Source organism: Polypterus senegalus, chromosome 5 (assembly GCF_016835505.1).
Source record: "Polypterus senegalus isolate Bchr_013 chromosome 5, ASM1683550v1, whole genome shotgun sequence".
NCBI classification, from domain to species: domain Eukaryota; kingdom Metazoa; phylum Chordata; class Cladistia; order Polypteriformes; family Polypteridae; genus Polypterus; species Polypterus senegalus.
Window position 1 is genome coordinate 208431629 of NC_053158.1, and position 19587 is coordinate 208451215.

General features: G+C 48.8%; 1 protein-coding gene across 1 annotated transcript in view; it reads left to right on the plus strand.

The window, feature by feature from the left end:
- prkag2a (protein kinase, AMP-activated, gamma 2 non-catalytic subunit a) overlaps positions 1-19587 on the plus strand; it is a 90253-nt gene that overhangs the window by 7065 nt on the left and 63601 nt on the right. The gene's annotated exons all lie outside the window — the stretch shown is intronic.

Here is a 19587-nt window from a genome sequence, read left to right on the forward strand (position 1 = left end):
GTCTGCCAGGTTGGTTGCCGTCGGACATTCACTGCAGAGAACTTTGCTTCTGTTTGCCACCTTTAGTTGTGTGATTTGGTTTGTCATAATGCTGTCATTTTGAAGGTCAGAGGCTGGCATTGCTTCTTCATGTGCGGCATGTGCCAGAATGCAAGTCATCGACATTCTCTTGAATTTAGTTGGCTTCCCTGTTCTTGCAGTTGTGACAAACAGTCGTGCCAGCTGACTGTGGAATGCCGAGTCTGAGAGAGGAGCAGTGAGCAGGTTTAGAGTTAATTGTCATTTTCTGTCACATGCCATATGTACCCACAAAGAGTTATGGACAAAAGCCAATGCGCACATGCTTGTTGCTCAACAGGTTAATAACTTGCGAGACGCGATTGTGTTTTGTTGTTTTGGGTTTTTTTTTTTTCTTCCCTAACCTCAGTGGATTGTCCCAAATTCCACCGGACACATCAACCAGGAGAAGGAGACTTGAAATTAGATCAGCAAAATTAGTGGTGGGCAAGTGGGTTTTTGTAGTATGCATGCATATGTTGTGGTGCCAGGCTGGTCTCGAATTGGCAGAGGCAAAAGGGCAGCCCCAGGATGGCAGTACAGGACGGCACAGAATCCCATAGAAAACTGTCAAGCCGACGAGAGCGAGAGATTCCCAGTGGTAGTGGAGAGAGTGCCACTGCATGCCAGTGTGAGAAGGAAGAGACCACCAGATAGTGGGATATCCCTCCCTTCATGTGTGGTGCCCCACAAGTGAAATTTGGATGAGGACAAGTGCCCCAAAATGTTAGTGGGGGCTGAGTATTGCTGACCACCTGGGAAGTAGCCACAAGACTTCCTGGCAGCCGGTAATAGTCTGAGAAAACTTGTGGCCACTGAGTGCTGGCATGTCGTCAGGCCTCTTGTGCCCGGCCCAATGGGACACAATGGAGACTGACTAAGAGGCAGGAGAGGTTAGAGATGCAGGGGCACCCGGAGTTGGCAAAGCGAGATCCGATCCCACGTGGGCCTACAGGGTGTAGAGTCGGTGGCAGAGGGAATGGAGACTTTAGGGTGGAGTAGTGGCTGTGTGGCTAAGGATCTGCATTGGCATCTGGAAGGTTGCTGGTTCAAATCCCATTACTGCCAGAAGAGATCCTACTCCGCTGGGCCTTTAACTTGAAAATGGCTGCTGTACAATGGCCGAGCCAGAGTTTCCCCTGCTGTACCAAATAGCAAAGAGTTAGAGTTCCTCAAGATTGTGAAAAGTCAAAGCGCCACCACGGCAGACGTTCGAATGAAGACTAGAGGAGAGCAGAGCAGAGCAGAGCACTGGGTGTTGTCGTCGGTTCAGCATTTTCTTGTGTACTTCATTCCTTTCATAGCCCAGCTGCAAAAGAGCACACGGTGACAAGCTGGTGACTCTGGTGGCAGTTTGCTGTGTTGTATCCAGGACTAGCGCTGGATGCTCATGTCACACACGTGGCTTTCCCGAGTGTGTGTGTGTGTGATCACATTTTTGGGGATGTCGCCTTTGAAGATTATTATCCATGAGTTGCAGAGCCTCCTCTATTGACAACGATTCACGTTCAGGACGTAAAATTTGCAGAAAAGGAGCACGTTGAGGATGAAGAAAAGAGTTCAGGAATTGCAGAACTGAGCAAATGCTTGGAAAATGCGGTTTAATGTACATGAGGGCACAATGTGACAGTGACAGACCCATTTGGGGACTTTTTAGACCAAAGTGTTGAGTTCACGCTGCTAGAGAGTAACGACACTCTCCGGGTCGACTAGCACGGGCAGGTAAGAATTTCACTGGGCACTGCGCACGTGACCTTAATCACCCGGGATTTTGGCGACAGAATCTTAGGTTGTGAATCTGACCGCACTTTTAAAAAGTTGGGAATTTTTCCCAGTTAGTTATTTCTATGAGCTCGGTGGCCCTTGTTCTTATTTTAGTTTAGAGCTTCAGGAAACACAGAAGTGGAAAAGCAGCTGAGATGATTCTGCTGGTTTGTGTTCTGCGCTGAGCTCCAGAGCCGTCAAGTGTGTGGTGCGTTGTGCCGGGTGAGGCCGTATTTTCAGAAGATATTAAATGATGGCGGCTTCTCATACGTCATGATTCATGACATGCGTTACGCCAACTAGCTAAGAATTGCGTCATTACACTTGAATGTATCGTGTGTTACCATGCCCCTCAGATAGTGACATTAAAATGTGTTTGTCATGCAGTCCCTGGGCCACAGTATCAGCTCTAGTCCAGGGCTCGCATAGTTAGCTCGTGTTACTTGTTAGAGTTCGCCGCTCAGAAGCGTGGCTGCACCCCATAGCACATCCACTCCGGGCACTCAGACCAGTGACAGGCCTTTGGGCCTTGCATTCTGCCCGCCTTTGTTCCTCCTCCTTCAGTTCTTCGGCGTGGATTACGCAGGTAGACGTTTAGAATTTGAGCCCAGGCAGGTTAAGGGCCTTGTTCAGTGCCACACGGTAATCTGAACCTGCGTCATTCACACTTAGGAGTCTGTGTGTTTTAACAAATCTGCACTTATGTGTGTGAGTAGAATCTCTCCTTATGTTTCAGCTGAGACTTGGTCACCGCGCTCGGTGCCCGCACTCTGTGGACCGCACTATACAAAATAAGGTGTCTGTTGTTGTCAAACCCACTACACCAGATTCACCAAAGGCCATCCTAGTAGTTCAGTGCCCACATGTGCATCACTTGTAAATTAGAAATACGTTGAGTTTTACACTCGGTGTCCTGTCAGTAAATACGATGTAAGCCCAGAATAAACGTGGCAGGACGTGTCGGCGCCACACAGAGCAGAGAGCTGCTTGTTCTGCAGGCTTTATGCACTTGGCAGATGGCAGGTTTTGTAAATCACACATGGTGTAATGTTGAGTAATATTGGGCAGAAAATCATCAGTGAGGGGACGGAAAGCACAGTTCTGAAGTTGTTCAGATCGCACTGACGAAACTTTTCAATACAAACTGAACGTGTGTGCTGCGCCCCAGTGAGGAGTCACTCAGGGTGTTGTGCCACCCTCCCTCGGAGGTGAGTCAGAGGCGGTTCTGTCGCTTAACTGAAGGAGATCTCCGTTCGCCAGTTACAGATCTGCCCATCGTAGCTCTGCCGCTGCTTCTCCAGGGCAGCAATTCCCTGTAGCCTGGCTGAGTGTGCCACCTTTCACTGCCACTATCAGATATCAGCTACCAGTATGTTGTGGCAGTAGGGGGCAGTAGTGCACCCTTGAACCCTCAGGTACAACTCCAGACACCTTTTTATTTTCTGTTAACACAGTGCACCAAGCACCCTCCACACTTCTCATTCAATAAATCAATAAACTAATACAATAACCACACTCTTCCTCGCCCAGACACTTTGCTCCTCTACCTCCCAGCACAGCTCAGTGTCTGGACTGAGGCACCGTCCTTTTATAGCCCCTGACCCGGAGGTGTCCCTGTCCCATCAATCCATAGTTCCTAATTCCTTCTGGGTCAGGGCAATCAGTCCTTTTACTCAACCCGGGAGCACGACATTTCTTCCCGTCACGTGACCATGACGTACTCCCGGGTCATACGGCCTCACAGGGCCCATAAGCCCCCCCCCCACAGCGACTCCTGGTGGTCCCCAAGGTATCCTGCTGGACCTCGGGGCACCATCCTGCTGTCGGGAGAGCTCCTCCTGGCGGCCTGGGGGTGCTGACCGGCATGGGAAGCCGGCAGTCCTCCACAATGTGTTATGCCAAGTAATACACCGACGCAACCCATGCTGTTCATCGGCACTACAGCAACATTGGAGTGAGGGTGGGCAAACCGCAGCCATGCTGCTCTGTAGTGGACAAGGACATGCAGAGTGTCCAACATTCCATAATGGACAGTAAAGCCGATAAAAATAAAAGTGAAGGGCATAGCAGATACTAAGGTGGCAGCACAAAGAACTTAAGAAGGCAATCTTCAGAATTGTACTTTCATGTAGAAAAGTGCACAGACGCCGTGATTACGAGTTAATGATACGAGAAGGGAAACAACCATCGGAAGTGGAATGTGCAGAGCCAATTAAAAGGCAAATCAAATAAACCAAAAAACTGGCTTTACCAGCCTGTATGAATATGAAGAAAGTCACCTAATGTCCCTTGTCATCTTCTGAATCACAGGGAAGGGGTCATTGCCAGCACTCACTGCAGGTCGTCTTTGCAGCGTTTCCACGTCCACCTGGCTGAAGCTCGTCATTTGAAATAAAAAGACGGTCCTCTAAATTTGAAACGATAAAGTGAAGGTAAACAGCCCGTGAAACTCGCGTTGGCTTTTAATAACTGATGATGTCCTTGCGCTAACTGCGTGTGTTTTAGATAGATAGATAGATAGATAGATTTTAGTGTTGTCTCGTGGCCCAGGAACACCTAAAGTTTCATTCTAATGAAATGACCGCTCGTTACGTGTTCATGAATGAAAATTCAACTTCCGAAGCAGTTCTTAAGAGCGGGGGAACCTATGAAGTGAAAACCGTTGAATAGGGCCACACTACTTATGCACGAGTGAGACTTCAGCTCTGGTCACCGCAGCACTAGAAGCTGTGCAGAGGAGAGCGGCCAAGTGCATCATGGGAGTAAAAGCATGCCCTCCTCTGAGAGGCGTCTTAGTCTTCAGTTCTGAGCACACAGTAAGCTGCAGTCCAGGACTTCGGAAGTTTGAAAAGGTGTTGAAGACTATGACCCTGGAGGAAGACGTCCATTGAATGGTGGACTGTGGGAGGTGTATTTAGGGCTGAAGTCTGGAAGCATTTCAGGCTCCTCTCAAAGCGTCAAAGCAATTGGCAACAGCCTTCTGAATCCTGCAGCTGACAACATTTCTAAAGTATCTGGTTTTTGGTCAAAGCTGAACATACTTGGAATCTTGGCTGAATGTGTTTGTTTAGTCCAAACCCAGAACTGATCTCCGATGACCATCCATGATCATGAATCATATGTAAAGAATGGACACTGGCCACCTGGAGTACTTGAGGCCATGTTGCTAGTCCTGGCTGGTCACTGGTGTCCGGGCCCTTCAGGATGCCATTTTGTGTGCACTGCCTCCCGTTATTAATGCCCTGCTGCTCCGTCTCTGCGTGTCTGAAAAACACAGACGGCTGGTTAGGCGCTAAGGTTCAAAGTGCAAGCAGTCTGGTTTCTATCTCGGGGCCATTTGGAAGAATGAAAGGTGTGCAGCATCTTTTTTGGAGAAATGTAAATTGCATTACTTTCAAAGAATGAGAATATCTTTCCAAGCAAAATGATCAAATATGGCAATTCAAGAAGAAGAAGACGACATTGCATTTATATAGTGCTTTACATAGGGAAGGGAAGCCACTGTAACCTCCACCAATGTGCAGAACTGGAGGGTCTACAGAAGTGTCCATTTTCTGAATTCTGACCACAGGCTGCTTGTTGCTACTCTGAAGAGCCAGCTTAGGTCCAGTAGGTCACCACCTACTAGAAGAATGAGGCTGGACCTGACCAGACTTCAAGATCAGGCTGTTTCTGACGAACTCACAGATTTGGGTACGACTGCCGATCCTACTGTGATGTTAGAGACCTTCCTTTACAAGACCCAGGTTGCTGAGGGTTGTGTTGGTGTTGTTTCATCTCGCAGGATACCCTGGATATCATCGAGAGGAGTCGCAGCGCACGGCTCAATGGCAACTCTGGTCTGTACCGGGAATTGAGAAGGACAGCTGCGAGGGCTCTCGGGGCAGATAAGGAGGCGTTTGTTAGAGGAATCTGTGAGCAGGTGACACGCCATCTGTGGTCCATGACCCATGTCCTGCTTACAGAGGAATTGAATCATTACGCACATCCAAATCCGTTCCTCGGAGAGTTGCAGTCAGGGCAGCTGTTGGAACGGTCCTTACGGATGACACTGCAGTGGTGACCCGCTGGGCTGGCTACTTTGAGCAGCTGTTTAAAGCTGATCCTCCGGCTAGGATGTTGGATATGTCTGGCCCACAGCTCTTGAGGCCGATCCTCCAATTAGCTGTGAACCTCCCAGTCTCGCTGAGATTCCACAGGTGGTGAACCAGCTGAGGTTAGGGAAGGCTGCAGGGGTCTGTGGTATCCGGGGTGAACTTCTCCATGCTGGTGGTAAGGCTGTCCTCCTGGCATAGCAAGCAGTCTTTGTTTCCATTTGGGAGATTGGCATCATCCCACATGGAGCGGAAACGCGAATATCGGCAGCCTTTGTCAATTTTCACAAAGCGTTTGACTCAGTCGATCGAGCTGCCCTGTGGGACATCCTGAGGATTCGCGGGATCCCCTTGAGGTTGCTGGATATCTTGGCCGGCCTGTCCACTGGTACTGTGAGTGCTGTGCAGAGTGGAGGCAGACCCTCTGTGTTTTTCCCAGTTGATAATGGGGTTCATCAGTGGTCTGTTCTGCTCCTACTCTGTTCAGTGCTTGTATGGATGAGGTGTTGGGCAGGGTCGTGCGGTCCAGCGGCTGTGACTGATCTTGACTGATCTTGACTGTTGATGATGCTGTGATCTTCAGTGGAGGTTCTGATCGGAACTCTCGAGAGACCGAGTGAGGGGGTCTGAGTGCCTGGATAAAAACCAGGATTCAGGCCTTTAATGACCTCTTGGGAACAGCCATCAGCGGTGTGTCTGTTTGCAGAGAGAGTGTGGACCTCCTCGAGAGGTTTACTTACCACAGCAGTGACATTCATGGCTCTTGTGACTCTTTCTATGAAGTCAGTAGACGTATTGGGAGAGCATGGGGGGTCATGAGGTCGCTGGAAAGGGGTGTGTGGCGCTCCCGATATCTCTACAAAAGGACGAAGGTCCAAGTCTTTAGAGTCCTGGTGCTTCCTGTTTTGCTATATGGATGACCAGGCTGTGATGGGTAATTTAGCTAGGACATCTGGAAAAATCCTACTATTTATGAAAGATGTCCAGGGATCTTTTCTGAGCACAGACAGTCAGGACCTTGGTTTGGTGTCCCATCAGAAGGATGGAGTTAACACTGATAAATCTTAATTCCAGGGTGGGGTGTTGCTTTTAGAAGTAACGTCCATTGTAGCTTATTAGGCCTAATTCATCTCCCCTACCTTTGATGGCTGCTCGCCTGCAGCTCTGCTTGACACGAGTCAGTTTGGGCCACGGACCGTTCACAGCAAGCAGTTATGGACATGAAACTGTTGGAATGGACTTTCTCTACAAAGACATGGTCACTTTCCTGTGCCTTGCTATGGCTCACCTCTGCGTGACACAGAGTGACTTACTGGCATTGATTGACATTACGGCCTTCTTTTTGTTGATTCCTGTTTAACTCAGATGAGTTTTTACTCAGCATCTTTAGTTACGAGTCAACAAGTTTACAGGCTGTGGACAGACGCACGCCAGAGAGGTCAGCGACAGTCCAGAGCCCAAGCAGTACTGGTGGGCGCTCTCACTGTGGGCTTCTGTTGGCACTGGCGTATTAGCTATGCCTTTGGCCAGCATTATGTAACACTTGAACTGGTCTGTTGGTTTACAGTTTTGGGATCGGAGCTCGTAGTCTCTTTAAAGTGTTTATATGTGCTTGGCTGGGAGAGGACAGAGCACGACAGAGGCCTTCAGCATTGAGGTTCTCATAGAGGGACGTTTGTACAAACATTCGTGTTAAGAGGACAGTTGGTGACACACGTGGTGACTGCTGGTCTTCAAGTTGATGTAAAGGCCCTCCTCGCATTTACGCGTCTCTTGGTTGTCCCTTCAGTGCGTGTGAGTGTGTCCTGCAGTTGTGCTTTGCCACTCTTATTTGTGTCCAGTTATGTTCAAATGGGTTCTGTGCCCTGATGACCCTCAATAAGGAGCTTCTCAATAATGAAGAGGTCCATCAGGTGGTGCATCGAAATGAAACTTCTTCACTGAAATTGAATAAAAGCCTGGGCTGAAAACCAAATGCACCGTATTGATGTATGCCTTTCATTGAAGTTGAATTCTAAAACTGCCGATTCATTAAAAATCTTTGACACATTTTCAAAGGAGGCACATTTTAAAAAACTGACATGGAAATAAGATAAAATAGTAACATAATGTGCGCCGACTTAGCTTGTCCGGGTGCTTTGCCCGTTCCTCGGTTGGCAGGCTGCACAGATCTGCAGCATTTCAGTGGCTTTTCTTGCCGTTTCTGTCCTTTCCTATCACAAATGTTTTCCGGTTTCTTGCCGTATGTCACTGTTGCTCATTCCCCAGTATAGCCAGCCCTCTAAGGTTACAGTCTGTGCCCCACAATGCGATACAGTGTCAGGTTTGGTGTTTGAAACACGTTATCAATGAACCAGTACGATGGAAACGGAGTTGCACACTTGGCCAAAAATCAGCGCCACACGCATTCAGCCAAGTGCCATATTTGCCTCTTTTTGCTATTTTAGTGAAATATTTTCATGGCCCAAAAATTCAGGGCACCCTTATGGCCATCCATTGTCATAGCCAGCAAATCCAATGCACTGATTCATGCGGAGCTCATAAGTGACATCACCGCCACTTGTGGCTTTTAGGCGCGCCGTTGGTTTGTGCCGACCTCGTCATGCATGTTTTAGTGTGCTCATCATTTACCTCAAATGCACCCACGTAAGCCTGTGAAGGAATCCAAGGATTGTGACGCTCTCCATGGTGATTACCCACGTTACCGCGGGAGTGCTGCACAACGGCGTATTCACCGGGTAAAAGCCCCAGATTTTTGAACGCTCTTGTCGGTACTTCAGACTGAAGCGAGGTGTGCACTCCACTCCGCATTGGGGACTGTGATGACGCTCATCATTCAGCAGCTCTGCTGGGCCTCGCGTTGTGGTGACTGTCCGTCCATGCCCGCTTCTAGTTTGTGACCTCTGAGCGACTCCTGATGGTGATTTGCACCCGAGTCAGTGCCAGGGCCACTCTGGGGGCTGAGCTCTTTGTGAAATGTGCGGATGGCAGAGCTTGTCGAGGAATGACGTCATAACCGTCCACCTACAAGTCGAGTGCCCGGCAGGCATTTATTGATAAAGTTACAGCAGAATGCCCCTTAATGCGTGCCGTGCACACAACGGCCAGATCTCCTGTTTGGTTTTCCTCTTTCAGCTCCCAGGTTTGCCTCCTCTCGGCCATCTGCTCACGGATGGATGTCTCGGTGTCTCCAAGTCGGCTAACTCGTATCGACCTTCTGCATGAACTGACAAACACCTCGGCAGGCAGCTCAGCTCAAAACGCCCAGGCTGAGCATAAATGAGTGACGTCCCATTGTCACTGTGTGGTCCAAGGGCCGGCCGGCAGAGGAGATCCTGGTTACTCGCCGGTCCATCTGCTGGCTGCTGTATTTTTAGAATTTGTGTGAGTGCCCCTTGCGATGGCCTGGCCTGGGTGAGCTCTAAACTGCTGAGTTGGCTTCTTCCAGCTGTGACCCTGACCTGCAGTAAGTGATCACCGTCTATTTTTTGCTGCTTGCTGTGTGAAAGATTTTGCATTATTTCGTGTCTGCTTCGGGCAGATGGTGGCTCTTGCCACCAGAAAGATTATTTCCCAGAGAGGCTGCACTCGATTGACATTCTTTTGGTTTTGTCCTACGTTGTTCACAGTAGGCTGCTGGCAGTAGTTGAAGTGCCGAATCAGAAATGGTAAAGGCTAATGTCGCCTAAGATCATTAAGGTAAGCCACTGCAATCGACTGAACGATAACCCGGGTTCTAGTAAGGCGTCAAATGTCCGTTGATGCACTGCCATTAGAAATGCTCTGTAAATTCAGCAGTTGAAGAGCAGCATGGCAAGTAACTTTCATGTGTCCCAGTTGTCACTCTCAGATCGCGGTCACATTTGTCATGTCCTCAACAGGCTGCCTTTTCCCATCTCAATGGGCTCACTCCGTGTGCAGACCTGTAAATACCTGGGAGTGCAGCTGGATGACAAACTGGACTGGACTGCCAACACTGATGCCCTGTGCAAGAGAGGACAGAGCTGACTATACCTCATTAGAAGGCTAGCGTCCTTCAACATCTGCAATAAGATGCTGCAGATGTTCTACCAGACGGTGGTGGCACGCGTCCTCTTCTACGCGGTGGTGTGCTGGGGAGGCAGCATAAAGAAGAAGGATGTCTCACGCCTGGACAAACTGGTGAGGAAGGCAGGCTCTATTGTAGGCACGGAGCTGGGCAGTCTGACATCCGTGGCAGAGCGATGGGCACTAAGCAGGCTGCTGTCCATCATGGAGAATCCACTGAACAGGATCATCTGCAGACAGAGGAGCAGCTTCAGCGACAGACAGACTGCTGTCACCCTCCTGCTCCGCTGACAGACTGAGGAGACCCCACATCATGCGACTCGGGGGGTAAACGCTAACATTATTCAGAGTTCTTGTCTGTGCTACCTGCATTGTTATCACCAGTATGCTGCTGCTGCTGGAGTGTGTGAATTTACAATTGGGGGTTAATAAAGTATCTACCTACCTACCTAACTCTCTCATATGGTGGTCTGAGACCCTGAGCTCTGCTTTTTGATGACGACTTTCACTAGGGTTGACTGTGTTTAGTGCTTCAACAAATGAATGTTTTACAACTGAATAGTCGGGCCCAGCTGAACATGGTGGAGCTGTACCGATGGCTCACCACGAAAGTGAGTGTCGCCAGAGCTGACTCGAGTGAATTGTGTAGATGGTCTTAAAGCCATTAAAACAAACAAAGGAAGGCCTCACACAAGGCAACCACTATGGGGGCATCGAGAGGAAACACAACTGTGTGCTAATGGCAGGAGTGCTCCGAGCCCCTGAAGCCTGTGACCAGGAGTGTCAGAAAGATGCTTGTAAATAATTCAGTTGTCACAGCGGTGAAAACACTGCAATGGGGCAGAGAGCCGTCGCCACATGACCAGCGCGGGCATCAAATTGCGACTGTAGTTTTCTCATCAAGGACTGGAGTTGCCAGCCTGAAGGGTATTTACAGATATTGTGATTTATCCATCCATTACAGAACGGTCTGTGCGGATCATTTGTTTGTGATAAAGCGAGGAACTCCAAACTCCTTGTTCTTGCTGCTCTTATTCTCTGATGCTGCGAAGGTTGCAGCCAAGTCATGCAGCACATCTACAAGGCAGTTTCCAGGTTTGCTTCAGAAGATGGCTCCCAACATAACATACCGGCTATCTAGAGGTGCTCGGGGAGAGAAGGCCTCTTGTGATGGACTATTCAATGGAGTCGTGTCTCTTCTGTCTCAGGTGTTGTCGTGCGTAACGTTCCTCTGTAGATCAGTCAGCTGTTTCAGATTTGTGCCGCCTGAGTGTGAATGTGTGTGACCAAGTGCTCCACAGTGACGTGCAGATCTTGCTTGCCACTCAGTGTCACCAAATTCAGAACTCTGTGAACGTCCCAGTCCCATATCCAGGCCTCTGCGGGCAAATTGGACAAAGCACATAGCAGAGATGGATGAATTACTTCCTAATGAATGCAGTCCAGAACCTGTTGATGAAAGTGTCTTGACATCACAGATATAATTGCTCTTGCTAGCACGCTCTCGTATGGAGAAGGAAAGCGACTTGACTCGGGATGCTCATGGCAGTGTGCCGGTCAGAACACAGGACAGTCGCAGAATGGTGAGGGCCTAATTGCTGTTTTTATTTTATTCAACTGCTTGTTTGGTGTCTGACTGACGTCTACGTTTTTTATAACGGCGAGACATCAACATTTGGGGATCATTTCAAATAACCGAATGCACCTGATTTGTGTCAGCCTCCCAATACAACCCTAAATGGTCACAAGTCTGGACTAACATTGCGTATACACGTCGCGTCACGTCACGTCACGTCACGTCACATCGCACCATGCTGCCCAGTGCACACTTCCTCGTCACTCTTTCCAACTTTTAAACAAGCGTTAAAGACCGGTCTGCGTAGGCAGCTAGGTGGACACTCGCCTGGAGGGGCATTTGAAGGAGCAACGACAGAAATGCCTCTCGACACATTTTTACTGTCTACAGTAGCCATGTCAAATAAGCGTTTCAGTCCCAGCCATCCTTCATCTTCTGGCTGTCCGCCTCTGAAGTCAGAAGCCTTTGTTAAATATTCCCATTAGCCACATTAGTCCCCCGTCTTTGCTGTCCAATATGGACGTAATCACGATGGCGTCCAGATCTGATTCATGAAGGGCTGAGTCTTTTGAGGTCTGCCTGGTGTCCTCCGTACGACGTTTGTCTGCTTGGGCTTTCCTCCACAATGGTACATCGTAAGCTAAGTGCCAACTGTAAATTGTCCATGGTGTGCTTCAGTCTGGGAGCATGTCCCATGATAGGCTGACATCTTATTCAGGTTTGATTTTTGCTTTGCGTGTTTTTGTTGTGGGGTTAGCTGCCGTGTCTTTACACAACCCCCTGTTGGAAAATGGATGGACATGTTGGAGCAGGTTGGTTGAAATGACTGCGGTGGGCTGGCGCCCTGCCCGGGGTTTGTTTCCTGCCTTGCGCCCTGTCTGTGTTAGCTGGGATTGGCTCCAGCAGACCCCCCGTGTCCCTGTAGTTAGGATATAGCGGGTTGAAGAATGGATGGACATATTGGAGCAGGTTGGTTGAAGTGATGATCCGTCTGAGCGTCTTATTAATTACACCTACTACACGGCTAAAGCCTGTCTGCGCAGAAGCCATCATTGAATATACCCTAAGGGTTATCATGAAAGGAAGCCATACTGACAGAACGTACAGAATGCCAGTCATTGTGCCTGGGCCTGGAAATCACGTCTGCACTTAAATTGAATTTATCGGCCATTGTTGTCACTTGTGTACAGCACAAATCCTTCTGAATTTCTACACTCGGAGCACATGCTTGTGGTCACGCAGCGTGCCAGTGGTATGGGGAGCAGTTGATCATCTCACCCACTAGTAGGGCCACCCTGCCTGAATTTCACTCGAAGGCACAAATCATTCCTGGAAGAATAGCCAAATTAAACGTCTTACGGCCTCGTTCTCTAAGGGCCAGCGCTTTTGAAGGATCCTGTGTTTGTCTGCTTTTCCCATTAGAGTTCCCCTTTCACTGAACTGGTGGATCGTGTTGCTAGACCCTGGCAGTGGCTCGAGTGCCCATCTGTTTGGTACAACTCATCATTTTCATACTAGCGCAGGGAAGCAACTCCTGGATTTGGGGGCAGAAATAGCATACGGACATGGAGCTGACATCTGGGGCCAGAGGGACGCCAGCAGCCTGCTTTTCTGTTCTACTCTCAAGTATCTGCTCACATTCCCAGGGGCCGTCTCTCTGTATTGAATAACTGACAGGCCCAGTAGGCAGCAGTGCTCTGGGAAGTCGCCGTAGTGTGCCAAGGGATTGGCAGATTTATTTCCAGCGAGAGGGACGCCGTAGCACATCGCCCTGCAGGCTGAGAACACAGAGGCACAAAGTGATGTAAAGCGTCCATCCACAAATCCCCACCTCCGTGGTCTGCAAAGTCCTTTTTGGAATGTTTGGCTCCCTTTGGTCGTAGGTTCATTTTGGACTCGAGTTACCTGCTGCTTGGTAAGGTCTGTTTGTATTGGGCACTCCATAGGAAATGCAGGAGGACCCGACTGAAGAGCATGGAGAACAAGTCAAGGAAAAGGCCTGCAAAGACACCTCCACTGGAAGCTGCACGTGGAGAGGCGAGCCTGAGAACGTGCTTGTGAGTAAGCGCTGGTTCTGGCAGGTGGCATGTCACTTGTGTTTGTGTCTGCATGACTGCTTGCTTCATAGCCAACAGGGCAGAGGGGGACGCGTATGTCTTAGTGTTCTGCTAAAAGACCCTCCAGAGTGAGTGAACTGTGCACGACCAGCCTGAATGTTCAAAGGTCCCCGCTGGCCTTTGACTACATCACAGCCTGGTGTTTCTTTCCAGTCGCTTAACGCAGAAGCCAATTTGTTTCAGTGAGTGCCTCACCATGGAGGAGATCCGGCTATCCTGGGGGCTCCGTAATTTCTTCTACCACAGAGACCGACTGCTACTCGTGTTTTTCACCCCCAGTAGGTTGACGGTGGTGTTTCCATGAGATAACATGTAGGATTTGTTAATGGAGAGGTAAGAGTGTGGCTTTACTGGAGAAACTCAGAAGATCTGGAATACTTTGATAGATGGTGCTTAGTCTGACCCAAGAGGAAATAAAAATATTATGACAAAGAGTAACAGCGACATCTTAAACACACACGGAATTACCAAAAAGAACAAAGCAAACTTCTGACTTGGGTAAAGGTAAACAAACGAGCAGGCCCAGCAGGGCACGAAGAATGGGCAACACTAGCATTTTGTGACACACTTCTGCTGGCTGCAAGTCCTCCGTGTGTGTGTGTGTGTGTGTGTGTGTGTGTGTCACAGGGAGCAGCCAGCCATCTCTGTTATGGATGAAGGACCTTCTGTCAGGGAGGCTCAAGGACTGTGTGAGCACCTCTGACTATGACAGCAGGAGATTCAGCACTTGTGGGGTACACTGATAAACAACATGAGACGGGGGGCATCAATCGCCCCATATGCCTTGTTACTATTCAGGGTTCAAGTACTTGGGGGTGTCCACATCACTGACACGCTGGACCCTTTCTTATCAGGAGGTGGCGCTCCTTGAGTGTGACAAGTGGCATCCTATCCGTCTGACTGTCTGTGATGAAGTGCACAGGAGCAGCTGACACCAGGATGGCCCAAGAATAAGAAAGTCAAAGTCCTCACCCAAACCCCATGGTGGCGCCATGGCAGAATCTGAAACGAGCAGGTCACTGTCACAAACCTGTGAGGTTAGAAATGAAATGAATTCATCATGCCAGGATTACAGGTCAGTAACAATCGCAAACATCTGCCGCATGTACCCGCTGCTCAGGGTGGCATAACAGGGAGAGCAACAAAGCGAGATTTTCCACAAATAAACTAAGAGATTGAAGTTTGCATTAGCAGACTCCTCAGAAGGTCAGCCTCGCAGCAGTAAAGTGAAGGACCTTGACGGACTCGAAGGTCAACAGGACCAGTAACATACATGTTTGTTCACTGAGCGCTTCCTTCACTTTATCATTTTGCCTTCGTTTCCATTTAAATGTTTAGTTAACAATTTTTTCTTTTCTTTTTTTTGTAATTTACCAGATGCTTTTATTTCTGTAGATTTGCATATCCCGGTGATGTGCTGGTGCCTGGCATAGCATTTGAATCCCATAGCCAGCCTTTGTCTGTGTGGAGTTTGCATGTCCTTGCCGTCTCCGTGTGCCCCTTTCTCTCAGTACACGTGTGAGTTTTAATGCCACGGCTGTTAATTGACGATTCTAAGTTGGTCCCATTTGGCACCGTGTGATAGCCTGGTGCCCGCTCCATGGTTGGTTCCTGCCCGGATAGGCTCTGACCCCCGCGGTTGTGAGCGACTGTTGTTTTTTATTTTAGGTCACAATGTCATTTCTGTCTTAAAGATGGTGTGGGGGGACATTTGGGCATCTTGTGGTTTTTTTTTGACTGTCATTCTGCGGTGATCACCATGTTCAGGCAAGTCAGATAACTCGCAGCGTCCTGGAAGAGCGAAGGTGTTTATGGTCAGCACTGAGCTGGTCACATGTCGGCAGTGCTACTTGGTGGCAGGCCGCGTCCTCCTGAAGTGCTCCACAAAGCCACCTGAGAGGGCCTCCTTCACCCCTCCGACTTCAAGTTGACTTAGTTGAAACCGCAAACGCCATGTACGAAAAATCAGGAAAAACGGAAGGAAGAAAAGTGAAAGAAAATGAAAATGAAAAGGAGATGGTAAGCAAAAGACGACAGCAAAGTTTCTTTGTATAACACGTTTTATACCAAGCAGGTCGATCAAAGTGCTTTACAACAAGTTAAGGAATTACAGTAATGAAGAAGATAATAAATAAATATTCATACAAACTAACAGACAAATGATAAGAGTATTAAAAAGACAAGCAGGACAACCTGCAGGAATCTCGGTGAGGAACATCTGGAGATGCACCAACAGCAACAAAAACGCCATTTCATGCACCGGATGGAGCTCAAGATACCATGCAAAGCAAATGAAATGAGGTAAGAAGAATAGCGAATAAGTAATACAACTCAATCGGTGTACGCCTACATAACAACATCTCTCTGTTATATTAAAAAAATCCTGGGACGACTTTTTCACTTTGACGTCCTGCGAGACGAGACTTTGTGCCAAGTGATTTAACCAGGGAAGTAAAAGACAAAGAGTAGATGACGTGTCGTAAAGAATTCAAAAACGTTGGTGCTATACGCGTGCAGCGCAGGTTAGGAATAACGGATGTACGAAAATTCAAAGTGATAGTAAAGCTCGCGTTCGTGCAAACAAACGGACATTATTACTCCGTGAAATAACGGAACAGCAAAAAGAGATCGAATCTATTGTTCAGATTTAAACTTTAAGTGGGAGACTTGTAGATCGTCTAATTTGTGCTGCCATCAGGGAGAAGTAGTGTTGCCTGCCAATGAAGAGACGTATCCGCGAGAAGTAAAAGATTTGTTGTTTGGTGAACGTGAAATCCACACACGTGAGCGGCAGAGACGCGAAGAGGCTGGCACGTAGCACAGGCCATCGCGAAGGCCCCTAGTATATGTAACATTAATCGTTAGCACAGAAGTAGAGTCTTTATATGTAATATCGTACTTGAAGTCTGTGAAGAGGAGTCCGAAGAGAAGGTCAGAAAAAGTAAAAGAAAAGTTAAGCTGCAGCTTGAAAACCCCACGTGACCACGTTACCGAACGTAAATGCTCTTCTGCTCTTCCTCATTGTTTTATACACCGCGTCCAAATTATTATGCAAATTAAATGTAAGTGTCATAAAGATTCAATGTTTTGTTTCCAATGTAACTCTTGGATGGTATTGTGTCTCCGCGTTCTTTTGATCACTGACCTCAATCTCGGACACCTGTGATAATTAGTTTGCCAGGGGAACCCAATTAAAGGACAATGGATGGATGTTCCACATTATTAAGCAGACCACCATTTTCAAGCAATATGGGAAAGAAAAAGGATCTCTCTGCTGCCGAAAAGCGTGAAATAGTTGAATGCCTTGGACAAGGGTATGAAAAGCTTAGATATTTCACAAAAACTTAAGTGTGATTATCGTACTGTTAAAAGATTTGTGGCTGACCGCCGGGTTCGTGCAGATAAAAGCAACATGAGGGAGATTTGTGCCAGACAAATACGCACCCGCTGCTAGATGGGAGTGGGACGAAGAGCACGTCCGAGGGCTGGGAGCGGTCCTTCTCAATGCTGTAGGCTTTCTAAAGATGTCTTTAATGGAGTCTGCGGTGGGACATTAGAGTTCCCAAAGCAGACAGCGATGCAGCTGGTCAGAACGTTCCCAATGTGGAGAGGTGGGTTTGCCGCTGAGGGAAGAGGAGACGTTGCTGCATCGAATGCCGTGCTCAGGTCTGCGAGATCAAGAAGACATCGGTGGCCGTCTTCCAGTGCAGTTTCTGCGCTATGATTTGTCCTAAAAGCTGACTGAACTAACCAAGCGTAACATGTTTGTCCAAGTATTCGTTTAACTGCTGAAAAGTCGGTTTTCTACAATTGAACTTGAAAAGGCAGGTTAGCAAACATTATCAAAGTTATCAAAGGCTGACGGTTCAAAGCCTAGATCAGGAGAATGCAGACATCTCGCTGCCCTCCGATCTTCACCCAGAAGGCGCAATCTCAGCCACCACTGCAGGGACAAAACCGCAAAAGCAGAAGCTAGCAGTAAAATAATAAGGTTAGGCGTAGGGTTAGGAATGAAATAATATGAAGCAATTGATAAAGAAAGTGCCAGACGGATGCTGCCAGCGCCTTTCTGCGCCACACTACGCTCACGTATAACTTTGTTAGGGGGCCACACTGCCCAGTATAGATTTGTGGGCTTAGAGGGTGGCACTGATTCAAGATGGCAGTGCCACAGTGGCCTTGACCACCCAGTAAGGCCCATAAATCAGCTGCAGACCATTTAACCCTTGCCAGCTATGGCACTGCTTGATGGGATCCAGTAAGGGGGGTAAAGGCACTCCCGGAGCACCAAGGTGAGAATCTCCCAGCGGTGATGGCGGGGATCCTGGACAGGCGGCTGTTCCTTGCAGGCTTTTCAGTATCACTCTCGTATGAGAGGACGGCAGCAGCAGCAGCACCTGGAGCTCACGTCTCTGTCTTGATGGCTGCATGACTGAGCCGACGGGTAACGAAGGTGTGAGCGTCATGTGCCGTGGATCTCCGGTGTGCGTCTGCGCGCCTGTGCCTTGCTTGTCCTGCCAGTGGTCTCCCATGAGCACCTGCTGCAGGTCCTTGTGTCACTGCTGGTCTGGCTGATTCTGTGGCTGGTGTGACACATGTGCCTCTTCACCCTCTGCCTGTCACTTCCGATTGACGTGCGTGTGTCTCGTTTTTTGTGTTCTGACTGAACTGACGCGAGGGAACCACTGGAGTGCAGCCGATCGGGTTGACTGCAGCGCTGCTCGCAAACGTGCCGTTCCTTCTTTTCGGAGTACAGAAGTGAGCCCAAAAAGGAACACGAGTGTCACTTGGGGTCGCTCCAGGATGTGATGTAGTGGCCCACTGGCATCCACCATGGTGAGCGAGAGGCTGCTTGACGAGCTGCTCCTTAGCGTTCTTGTTTTTCTGGTTCAGCTGGCACTTTCATGCTCCATTGAGTGCTGGCGCCGCTCTACAAATGCCAACAGTGGAGGCACATGTGGGGTCACAGAGGTCACTTCTGTAATGTCATCACTTGTACAAAAGCCATTGAAGTTCTTGCTTTCATAAGCTAATCAACATGCCACACATCAGTACTCTGTGGTGCCAGGATTAGTGGGTACAGCTGAACTGGCATCAATACTTTTCCTCCTTACCTGCAAAGTCTCTGGTCTGACTGCATCTCCCCAGTTGGCTGTGGTCGGAGTTCAAGTTGAGCCGGTGGCAGTATGGAGAGTCTTGGGCATCCCCGTGTGCTGTGAATGGCCTGCCCAGCGGGTAGCCAAGGCCTACTTTCTGTTTGTATTCTGAGCTGGTAGGAGTCCACCGAACAGGCAGGCTGGGCACTTGAGGCTTTCTCTGCCTGTCTAATTAAGTGAAGAATGTAAGAAGTAAAGATTGGCAGAAAGGCACCACGAGGCGGAACAGACCCGCACACTGCTCGAAGATGAGCTTACCAGTGTCTGTCTCCTGATCGACATCGGTAAAGGCTGGCTGGTTGGCAAGCAGCGTGCAAGAGATGCCTATCTTCCACTGCCACAGACGGGAGACGCTGTGTGTGGTGACCGACCATTATGGGGTCTTGTTTGGTGCCGTTTGCCTTGTTTCCATGGAAACCGTGTACATGGGCAGAAGCCGAAATAGGAAGCTCACTGTCCAACATACAGCCTGGCACCATGGCTGGGGTAACTTCTTCATACTGTTATCCCCATAGTGGCATAGTTTCCTCCCACAGCAAAAGATCATATCTCAAGCTGACTAATGGGAGTGGCACCTGAGCCGGGCATTGTACCCGCTTTGTACCTTGCGTATCGTAAAGACTGGCTGCTCTTTAAAACACCTTGATGGCACTCGCAGTGAAATGCACGTTAAGGGTGAGCAGCTATGCAGCCATTTTCTGGTGATGCCGGCAGAGAAAGAACATAACGACATTTGACAAGCGAGAGGAGACCACTGAGTTCATCTGATGCTCGTT